Source organism: Cricetulus griseus, chromosome 2 (assembly GCF_003668045.3).
Source record: "Cricetulus griseus strain 17A/GY chromosome 2, alternate assembly CriGri-PICRH-1.0, whole genome shotgun sequence".
Classification (NCBI taxonomy): Eukaryota; Metazoa; Chordata; class Mammalia; order Rodentia; family Cricetidae; genus Cricetulus; species Cricetulus griseus.
Window position 1 is genome coordinate 27,276,558 of NC_048595.1, and position 12,359 is coordinate 27,288,916.

The following is a 12,359-nucleotide window of genomic DNA, read 5'->3' on the forward strand; positions in this document are numbered from 1 at the left end:
AGAAGGATGGCTGTGTTTGACTATTCTTGAACCAGAATATAGTTGAATGGTTTTGCTTTTAAACCTAAGGCCAGAATCTTTGTTTTTCAATGAGAATATTAAAGGCAGTGGTATTTGTTACAAAATTGATCTTGTAATTTTGCATTCTTATTATGTTGGATCTGTTTTTCTTTTTTGTTTTCTTTCTGTTGTCATTTGTTTCACTCTTTTGGAAACAGGGTCTCACTCTGTAGCCTAGGCTGACTTGGATTTGTGGCAATCCTTCAGCCTCCATCTCTGAAGTGCCTAGATGACAAGTGTGAGTCACTGTGTATGCCCAGCTACCCTTTGATATGTTTTACTCAATGCTGTGTCCCTAGAACTCAATGGCCAGCCAACCTAGCCTTCTTAGTGAACCCCAGGCAAGTCAGAGACCTTGTCTCAAAAGGCAATGTGGATGGCATCCTGAGGAATAACACTGGAGACTGGCCTGTGGCCTTGTGCTGCCTAGTTTATGTCAACTGGACACAAGCTAGAGTCATTGGAGAGCAGGGAACCTAACTTGAGAAAATACCACCATAGTATTGGGCTGAAGGCAAACCTGTGTGGCATTTTCTAAATTTGTTGAAAGGGTTCAGCCCATTGTGAGTGATGCCACCCCTAGGTTTTATAAGAAAGCAGCCTTGCTTTGGCCATGGTGTTTCATTACAGCAGTAGTAACTCTGACTAAGAGAGACCTGTATACACATATGCTCACACACAAAAAAACACACTCACACACGTGCACCCATGAAAACATGAACATGTTCACACACACAAGTCTACAGAAATGCCTCAGTTTTGCAAAAACACTAAGAAAAGCCCATGATCTACAAGTGGGGCAGACAAGCTTCTCTTGAAGGACAAAACAGCCAAAGTCACAGAAGACAAGATCCATCACTCTGCATGCAAACTGAAACTGAGATGAAAGTGAAAGCAACAAAGTTGAAAGAAATAGAATGAGCCCTGGGATAAATTTAAGGGAAAGACAAAATCACAACCAGTACAAAAAGTAAGGACTGGGAATTGACAGTGAGGGAAATAGACAAGAAATACAAGCAGGAGCCCAAGTGCTCGCTCTCTGCCTGCTGGGCTTCTGCTGGATGCTTTCAAAGTGGGCAGGTTCATGAAACCTGCAGAGTGGCTGGGTGCTACTGCCAAAGTAAAGCCATTATCATGAAGAACACTGATGACAGCACCTCAGACAGACCCTATATCAATGCTCTGGTGGCTGGAATTGACCACTATCTCAGAAAATTACAGCCACCATGGCCAAGAGGAAAATTGTCAAGAGGTCCAAGACCAAGTATTTCCTGAAACTATACCCATAATCATCTCATGCCCACAAGATACCTCTGGATATCTCCTTGGGCAGAACCGTTGTCAACAGGGCATCTTTAGATGCCCTGCTCTTAAGTGCAAGGGCAGATAAAGGCCAAGGTCAATTCTGAGGAACCACACACGACTTCAAGAGCAAACAGTTCTTCTAGAAACTTTGGTTTAAGGTGTGTTTTTGTTCCCATCATTAAAAGTTGAAAAAGGAGAAAATACATTTAAATTTATTTATTTTGTAATTTTTAATTACACGAATGCATGGCTCTGTATGTGTCCATGTGTGGCAATGTACACATGAGATGCCTGTAGAGGCCAGAGTTACATGCAACTGTGAGTCACTTGACTTGGGTGCTGAGAATCAAATTCAGGTCCTCTTTGAGAGCTGTATGCGCTATTGCTCCAGCCCCAAGAAATACATGTTAAACTTTCTAATAACTGGAGCCATAACAAGAAAGCTGACAGTGAGATAATTTTCACTTGTTTGGTCAGGGAAAATCAAGTGGTTTTGTGTGTGCGTGTGTTCACACAGCATAGGTGTTATCAAAGGCTTTTGGGTAAAATCCATGAAAATAAATAATACACAAGCCCTCTGACCCAGCTTGGCATTTACCCTCCAAGAATGCCTTTCATGGGTGCAAAAGAAGCCGGTGTAAACATGTTACTTTCATCCTGGGGTGATAAGATAGCTGTAAAATTCTTTATTAGCTTGCTGTGGTGGAGGAACAATCAAATAAAGCTGAGGCCTCTCCACATCGTGGGTTCTTATGGCTATGGTGCCCCCAAGCTGAGCCTCAATTTGGTGAAGCCTGTGGATCCCTTGAGTTCAAGGTTATAGAATAAAGGACATAGGGATGACACATAGCCTGGTCAACTGAGTTCAGTTTCCAGAACCCATGTAATGATGGAAGGAGAGAATCAATTTTGCAGAGCTGTTCTCTGACCCCTCACACACAATTAAAAAAGACATGGATAAAAAAATTAATTATTTAGTGATCAGGCCATTAAAAATCTGATATGGTGCTATGGGCACACTTATTAATACACTTAGTATTAAGATCCAGCTCCCTGTCAACTAACAACCCAAAGTCGGAGGGTGACTGGAAACAGTGTTTTGAGATTTCTGCAACAATTGAGGTGAGATTGATTGGGGACAAGGTGTGAATTCTACTGTTATTTATTTATTTATTTATTTATTTATCTATTTATTGCCTGCTGTAGTGCTACTCTGACAGATTACCACAAACTTGGTCTTGAGGGGTTAGAAGTCAAAACCAGCATGAAGGGTCGACACCAAGGTGTCTGCGGGCCCGTGCTCCCTCTGGAGGCCTACGGGAGGACCTTTCCTTGTTTTCTCCACCAGCTAGAGCCTGCTGGCATCCCATGGCTCATGGCCTCATTGTTACCTGGGCCTCTGCCTTCATCATCATAGCTTCTTCTTAGGCTTTAACTCTCCTGTCTCTTTCTGGAAGGTTCTTGGTGATCTCATGGGACCACTTCATCATGCAGGATCATCTCTCCATCTCAACACCCGTGATTCAATTCCATCTGCAAGTGTTATAGGTCTTATTAGGTCTCATATGCCCAGATTGATGCAGACATGGCTCTCGATGGAGGTCACGCCCACATTCATAACAACACATTTCCCTTAGAGTTGGTAAAAAAGTAAAGGTCCAGAAACAGAGAATTCTCAATAGAAGAATCCCAAATAGCAGAGAAACACTTAAAGAAATGTTCAACATCCTTAACTATCAGGGACATGCAAGTCAAAAATGACTCTGAGATTCCATCTTATACCTGTCAGAATGGCTAAGGTCAAAAACGCAAGTGACAGCTCATGCCAGAGAGGATGTGGAGCAAGGGGAACATTCCTCCATTGCTGGTGGGAGTTCAAACTTGCACAGCCACTTTGGAAATCAATGTGGCAGTTTCTCAGAAAATTGGAAATCAATCTACCTCAAGACCCAGCTACACCATTCTTGGGCATATACACAAAGGATGCTCAATCATAATACAAGGGAATTTTCTCAACAATGTTCATAGCAGCATTATTCATAATAGCCAGAACCTGGAAATAACCTAGATGTCCTTCAACCAAAGAATGGATAAAGAAAATATTGTACATTTACACAATGGAGTATTACTCAGCTGTTAAAAACAACGACTTCAGGAAATTTGAAGGCAAATGGATGGAATTAGAAAAAAATCATACTGAATAAGGTAACCCAGACCCAAAAAGACAAACATGGTATGTTCTCACTCATAAGTAGATATTAGCTGTAAAGTAAATCATGCTACAATCCACAGACCCAGAGAGGTTAAGTAACAAGGAGGGCCTAAAGGGTGGGGGACACATGGATTTCCCTGGGAAGAGGAAATAGAAGATCTCTAAATAGAGCCTGGGTGGACTGGGGGAAGGTGGAGATGGGAACTTGAGGAATTGGGTTGGGGGGGGAGTACTGAAAGAGATGATGACTTGGGGCTATTTCCAGGTCAGGTAGAAACCCAATGAAAGGGAAACTCACAGTAATCTACAAAGATGACCCCAGCTAAGACTCCTAGCAATAGTGGATACATAGCCTGAACTGGCCATCTCCTATGATCAGATTTATCTCTACCCCAATTGTCACTAGAGAACCTTCATCTAGTGACTGATGGAAACACATGCAGACCCACAGCCAAAGATTATGCGGAGCTCAGGGGATCCTGCTCAAGAGAGGGAGGGATGATTGTCGGAGCCAGAAGGGTCAAAGACAACACAAGAAAACCCACAGAAACAACTAACCTGTTCAACTCAGAGTCTGAACTGACAACCAGGGAGCCTGCATGGGACCAACCCAGGCCATCTACATAGATGTAACAATTGTGTAGTGTGGTCTACTTGTGGAATTGCTAACAATGGGAGCAGGGGCTGTCCCTAATGCTCTAGCCGGCTCTTGGGAACCTAGTCCTCATACTGGATTGCTTTGCCCAGCCTTGATACATGGGGAGGTGCTTAGTTTTACTTCATCTTGATATGCCAAGCTTTGTTGATACCCATGGAAGTCCTGCCCCTTTCTGAGCAGAAACAGAAGAGAGTGGATTGAGGAGGGAAGATAGAGAGAGGGAATGTGGAGACTGAGGAAGACACCCAATGTCCCTGCCCCCACACATGTGTACACACAATATACGCACAATTATAGTAAAGGTTTTTGTAGGTAAATAAATAAATGAAGGTCTGGAATTCCCCAGCCCCCACACATGGCTGTAGATCCCACCTGTGAACTCTAGAGCCGCACTGCTGATGCCCACCCAGAGGGCAAGGGCACTCCCACTCTACAGGCATGGGGGGTATCCATTTCCCTCAGCTCTTATCTGTGACAGACTTTCATCAAGAGGGAAGAAACGAAGGACATCTCTTTATTCATTTGAACAAGCATGGATGGTGTAGGCTTGTAATTCCAGCCACTTAGGAAGTGGAAGCACGATGGTCACAGGTTCGAGGCCTACATCCTGGGTATCTTAGGGAAACCCTATTTCAAAATAACAACAACAAAAAAGTAGAAAGGAGAGTGTGTTGAGAAATGGCAAGTCCCTAGGCTTAGCACCAAGTTCTACCAAAAGAAAAGGAGGAAGAAAAGGAAGCCAAAAAAACCCATCCCACTCCCAAACCTAACCGTAAAATCTCATAATGGAGATTTTGACACTGTTGTGAAGTTATATGACATTTTAATCTCAAACCCAGCTTGAAACTCACACTTTGTCTTTCAGTGTGGCTCTGGGCAGAGGCTGACACACTCTGTGACCAACTGGGTGACACACATTTCCTGCCTTTCCCACCTTTGGCCTCCACTGCAGCTTGTCCATTCTGCTGTCAGCATGTGACAGAACTACAGACAATATTTGTTCCCAGGTATTGTGGAATATTATTTTAACAGCGTAAAGATGTGTTACATTTGTTTATGCTGCAGAATACTACTTTAACAATGCAAAGGTGTGTTACATTTGTTTATACTCCACTGTTTAATTATGTAAAGATGTGTTGCATTTGTTTCACCTTGCCTGTCTAAGGCACCTGATTGGGCTAATAAAAAGCTGAATAGCCAATAGCTAGGCAGGAAAGGGATAGGAGGGTGTGACGGGCAGAAGGAATTAGGAGGAGGAGCAATCTAGAGAAGGGAGAGAAGAAGAGAACAAGGGAGAAAGAAAGGGACACGCCAAGGCCAGAAGCTAGGCAGCCACCAGCCAGACATGGAGACAGCAGGAAAGTAAGATACACAGAAAGAAAGAAAGGCAAAACGTAGATAAAGAGAAACATATATAGTAAGAGATAAACTAAGACTGAGCATTCATAAATAATAATACGTCTCCATGTCATGATTTGAGAACTGGTTGGTGGCCCAAAAGAAAGCCTGGTACACCCATGAATGAGCGAGGCAATCAATGTCCCAGCAGAGAGTTGTTTACAAAGCAAGTGGTGAAATGATTTGATCTCTGACGCCTAGTTTGCCAAGTCCTTTTCAGAGCATCGCTTTCTGCTAAACACTCAACATGGGCCACATACATAATCTAAAACTCTCTAGTGTCCACTGTTAAAAAAAGAGGGGGTCAAAGGAAACAGATGAAATCAATATATTTAATTAGAATTGACATATTCAAAACATTATCGTTTCTATATATAACCTACATGGGAATGACTGAGCTACTTCACAGTGGATGACTGGAGCCACAATGGAAACCCAATATGAATTACTTTCTCCTTCAGAGCAGACTGGCACACTGCAGGCGCTCAGGGACCCTCAGTCAATGGATGCTCTTTGAGATAGTTTCCTTGAAGCAACCATTTTTTTTCTATTAAAAATTTAAATGAAGGGTGGGGTTGGAGAGATTGCTCAGTAGTTACTTGCAGAGGACCTGAATTCAGTTGCCAGCACCCACATCAGGCAGTTCACAATTGCTGTAACTCCAATTCCAGAGGATGCCTCTGACCTCCTCAGACCAACACACACGCACTCACGCACGCACGCAGGCGTGCACGCGCGCACACACACAGTATGTTTTAAAATTAAATTTGGGAGCAAGGATGTAGCTCAGCGATGGATTTGTGCTTAGCATGTGTGAGGCCCCGGCTTTACTCTCCAGCATCTGAAAGGAGAGAAAGCTGGAGTATATTTAAGCCTTAATACTATAGTTTTCAGTATTTTTTGTCTGCTATTTAGTGGTTCACCTCAACCTGTGCATTTGCCTTCTTTAAAGATTTATTTTTATTTTATAATTATGTGTTACTATTCATGTGTGAGTGCAGGTGGCTGCAGAGCACAGAAGAGGGCATTGGGTCCCCAGAGCTGGAGTCACAACTGGTTGTGAGCTGCCTGATACACAAGCTGGGAACAGAACTCAGGTCCTCTGCAACAGCAGCAAGTGTCCTAAAGCATGGGGCCATCCCTCCAGCCTTGGGTCCCTTTTTTTTTAAATACATGACACATTTCTTGTATTATATCTCTGATTGTTGCTTTAGTTCGATATTTGGATGTGCTTTAGAAGTACTAATTACTTATAGATAGAATCTCAGCCTTTCTGTCTTCCTTATTCTTCATTCCTCTTGTTTTTTCTATTTTTAATCTTTGTGTGTGTGTGTGTGTGTGTGTGTGTGTGTGTGTGTGTGTGTGTGTGTGTGTGCTCTTCTGTGTATGAGTGTGCCACAGTCTACATGTGGGGGTGAAAAGACAACCCCAGTGTCAGTGTTTGCCTTCCATCATGACATGACATGAGACAAGACATATTATAGCTGTCTGTGTATGCCAGGACAGCTGGCTCTGGCCCATCAGGAGTCTCCTGTCTCCCCCTCCCTCCTTTAGGTCAGAGCACAGGGTTCCAGAAATGCAGTACTGTGCACAGCTTTATGAAGGTTCGGGGGATCCAAACTCAGCTCCTCACGTTTACATGGCAAACACTTCACCCACTTTTGTTGTTTTACTATTTTTGTTTTTAAGTTTGCACTCAGGGGCAACTTTTTTTCTAAGTTTCCTCTTGGAACTGTTTTCAAATTGTCCCATAAGGTTGGGTATGCTGTGTCTTCATTTTCATTGAATTCTAGGAAGTCTTTAATTTATTTCTTTTTATCTTTTTTAATTTAAATTAGAAACAAGCTTCTTTTACATGTCAATCCCAGTTCCCTCCCCCTCCCCTCCTCCCCTGCCCCCCATCTACCCCTATCCCATTCCCTTTCTGCTCCCCAGGGAGGGTGAGTCCTTCCATGGGGGATCTTCAAAAAAAATCTGTCATATCATTTGGAGCAGGGCCTAGAACCTCCCCTGTGTGTCTAGGCAGAGAGAGTAACCCTCTATGTGGATTGGGCTTCCAAAGTCCATTTGTGTACTAGGGATAAATACTGATCTACTACCAGAGGTGTCTGGGGCAACTTTTAAGGTGTAACCTCTGCCTCACTAATTCCATATATTTTTACTATGTTGTTTTTCAATTCTTATAGGATTAAAGTGAAGATGGATTAGTGCGATATTTCCTTATCTTTATCCTCTACTTTATTGTTATCAGCCTTTTGGTCAATAAGATCTTTTTAAATCTAGATCTCTTGTTTTGGCACTGACTTTCTTCCATTTTAAATTATGTTTATTGAATATAAAAATAATCTTATCCTTTTAACTCATTAAAATACAATTTTGGAATAGTCTTGATCTGTCTGGTGTATTAGTGAGCTACTGCCACGGTAAACTGTGTAACAAACAGCCCCAAATGTCATGAGAAATAGAGTAAGTTTAATTCTGGGGGTCACAGTCTGAAGATTGGCTGGAGTGCTGTAGCTTCAAGCTGTGGGCTTATGAGTTAATTGGAACAGCTCCATGTCTCATTCTGAGCCAGCGCCCACCTAAGAGATATCCTCACGCTAGAGGCCAAAGCTCACTGACAGGCAAGAAGAAACACTATGGTACGAAAGCTGAGGCTCAAGACTCATCTGTGGTCACCGAGGCCTCACAACCACGGACCGGAACTAGTCATGTGACCAAACTTAAAATCAAGTTGGTGGAGTCTTATAACTTCATTGTTTATCTTTTGTTTTAAAGGGACGTCTTGTAAAGTCTCTGTGGTAGACTGCTCCAACCCTATTAGGACTCCAAGGTTATAAAGAGAAAGTAAAACTGATAACACTGTGTGCTGGCGAGGATGCAGAAAACCTGGCACTTCTGGTACTGTGAGAATCAGAGATCAAAAATGGTATGACCCCTTTCATAAACAGTGCAGAAGAATTTTATGAAGTTAAATATTCATCTGCCATAGCACCCAGCAAGTCACCTGAGGGAAGCGAGGATTTACACGATTCACATGGCATTCTGGGAAAGGAAAGGAGGAGACTGAGAAAAGATGGGTCAATTAAAAGAAATAAGTCAAAGCAAAATTGAAGGCCACTCTAAAAAATGTCTTCTGCTTCCTTTAGGAAGCGGTTTTCATAGAGAGCCCCTCCCAGGGATGTGGCCACCGTTTGTGTCACAGCACCGAAAACTTGTGTGGCTATATTTTCCCCTCTCCAGATTTGTGGTTATATTTTTGAAACAGGCTCTTACTAAGTAGCCTAGACTACCCTACAACTCACTATACCCCTGCGTAAGTTCAGAGTGCCAGGATTACATCTGTGTACCACCATGCCTGATTTTTTTCCTTTCCAGTTTTGAATGGGAAGAATTTCTATGTAAATCAGGTATTTAGCCATAATTAAAGTGGGTATTAGTCAGTTGATCTGGTGACCATTTTTCTCCCTGATTTCAAACAAGGACACTCATGTTCTACCCTGCTTTTCATGTCATTCTTGGCCAGGCCTGGCCAGCTAGTGTCTCTGTAGTCCATGTTAGCACAAGGAACAACATGAGAGGGTTTTCTTGAGGTACCAGGAAGTAGTTCACAGCCTCGGGGAATCTTGTGGAAGAGACAATCCATGTCTTGTGATAGTGTGGAGAAGAAGCTCTACTCAAAAAAAAAGGGCCAGGCCTCCAGATGTTGAGCCAGCTGTGCTGACAAGCACAGAGGAGATGGGACTGAAGAAGTCCAAACAGGGCAATCCCATACCCTCCATTGTCCTGACGTGAGGCTAGGAACGCATTAGAGGTGGGAAGGATGGGTGCTCTATCCAGATTTGCCAGCCCCAGAGACCCCACTCAGCCAATTTCTTTCATACTCCAAGCCTTCCTTGCCCTTTCCTATCACCCAGCTCAGGTCTCCCAGGCTACTGCATTCGAGGAATCAACAGAGCTATGGCCAAGAAGGATGTTCCTTTCTGCAGCGACAAGTGCCCCAAAGGAAGCTGCTGGGGTTGGCTGGTGTCCTTGGCTTCTTTCCCTGGTTCCTGAAATTATCTCTGGGTAATCAGGAACTTCCTGCCACCCCAGGGTGCTGCACAGGCAGGCACCCTGCTAGTCTCCTTGAGCCAACCTTTGGGGGAGGAGGCCACAGGGCAGGGGCAGCATCAGGGTCATGGCAGGACTAGAGCGGGGCCTGAATCATCCTGAATCACAAGTCTCTCTGCAGGTATAGCCTCATCAGCATTCCTGGCACACCTTTTGGCTCGGCCTACCTACTGTGTGATCTTGGCAAATTCCTCTCTCCTAGTTCCCGGCTTTCCCTTCTCAACTCTCCTGGAAAGTGACTAGGCCTGGGAGGAGAAATAAGGATTGGAGTAGTTGGAGGGAGAGTTCCTTTCTTCTCTGTACCTCTCTCCGTTGGGCCTGGATTGAGTTGAACTGACCTCTGCCATGTAGAGTAGGCAGAAACCAGGCAGGAGGCCTACTCAAGGTCATGTCCATGTGTGTTCTGGGATTGTATGCCAGGGAGGCCCCAGCTCATGGCGGCTGAAGGGTACTCTTTGGAGCTTTTCTTACTGCCTCCACTCTCCAATAACCTTGCTCAGCATTCCAGAGACACAGGGTAGGGTAGGGCAATGAAGGGTGAGTGGAAATTGGAAGGGAGTATATGGAGGACAGGGGCAGCAAGAGTGGACTCAAATTTCTGAAGACTTAATGGTTGCTTTCCAGATGGCCCCTTGGTGGTCTCTGCCTGGCCTAAAGGATCTGGCACCTTTAGCAGAGTCGGGAGGTGAAGTGGTACAGCTGTCCAGGGAAGGGGCTGTGTTCAGAGCAAATGCTTGGAGGTGTGCAAGACTCAACTCTTATATTAGAATATGATGGTGGGTCATCCAACTTATGACAATTAGTACTTCCTGGTCAAGTGGTTTCCCTTTACAGTATGCAGGTGACAAGTAGCATCATGCTGATGACAGAGGCCATTGGGGAAGTGTCTTAGTTAGGGTTTCTGGTGCTGTGATAAAACACCATGGCCCAAAAGCAAACCAGGGAAGAAAGAGGCTATTTGGCTTACACTGCCATATTGCTGTTCATCATTGGAGGAAGTCAGAGCAGGAACCTGGAGGCAGGAGCTGATGAAGAGGCTATGGAGGGGTGTTGCTTACTGGCTTGCTTCCCATGACTTGCTCAGCCTGCTCTCTTGTAGAACCCAGGACCACCAGTCCATGGTGGCACCACCCACCATGGGCTGGGCCCTCCCACATCGGTAACTAAGAAAATGCCTTACGGCTAGATCTTATAGAGGCATTTTCTCCATTAAGTTTCCCCTCCCTTCAGATAACTCTAGTTTGCATGTTGAGTTGACATAAGACTAGCCAGCACAGGAGGAGACATGAGACACAGCAAAGATCGCCTTGTTCTACTGGGGAAGAAAGCACTGTAGAGGGCCATGGTGTGAGTTGCCCTAAGAGGCCATTATCAGTAGCTATCTTTGACATTTTCTTCAGGACAGATTTCTGCAAGTGACATTTCTGTGACAGAGGAGGAGTATCAGCTACCATACTTTGGGCTATAGTGACAGAAAGCCCTCAAGTTATCAAGTCAGTTTTCCAAAGCAAGACATGTGATGGGGACCTTCACAGGCTCACTGTGCACACTGCTGCCTCAAAGATGGTGCTGGTCCGTCTCAGGCCCAGTTCCAACTGTCTCTTCATCAACCCCTCAGTGGCTGGGGACCCCACAGCTTGCTCACCCCAGACAGAGTCATGAATCTGTCACACAGGCTTTGGAAGCCATGGCCTGCCGCTGACTGTTGGGCACGTCAGATGGAGAGGGCCAAGCTCTGTATTGGTCCCAATGACCAAACAGGGATCCCACTGTGGCTGTCTCCAAGAACTTCTGCTTTCTATGGGAGAGACAGAGTGAGTGTTGGAGTTGGCAGGTCACAGCATCAAGGGATCCCACCAAGATCATCTGGAAGATCTTAGAAATGAGAGGAAGCCTTGAGACAGGAAGTGTGGTTGGGACCTAGGGAAAGGATCAGAGGTGGGTACTTGTGGTGGTTTGAAAGGAAATGGCTCCAAAGGGAGTGGCACTATTAGGAGGTGCTGCCTTATTGGAGTCGGTGTGGCCTTGTTGGAGGAAGTGTATCACTGTGGGTGTGGGCTTTGAAGTCTCCTATGCTCAAGCTACACCCAGTGTCACAGTTCATTTCCTGTTGCATTTGGATCAAGATGTAAAACTCTCAGCTCCTTCTATAGCACCATGTCTGCCTGAACACTGCCGTGTCCCGCCATGATGATAACGGACCAATCTTCTGAAACTGTAAGCTAACCCCAATTAAATCTTTTCCTTTATAAGAATTACTGGGGTCATGGTGTCTCATCACAGCAATAGAAACCTGAACTAGGACAATGTTCCCAATAGGAGATGACTGAGGGAGCAGAGAGCAGATGACTATTTCCTGTGCATAGACAGACATGAGGCTGAGCATCTCCGTGGGGATGGACAATGGGAGGGGATGGTGCTTAAGTGGTCTAAGGAGTGGGTTAAGAATTATTGGGGGCGGGGCTGGAAAAATGGCTCAGCAGTTAAGAGTACTGGATACTCTTAACTCTTAAGAGGTCCTGAGTTTAATTCCCAGCAACCACATGGTGGCTCACAACCATCCAATGAAATCTGGTGCCCTCTTCTGGCATGCAGGCAAACATGCAGGCAGAA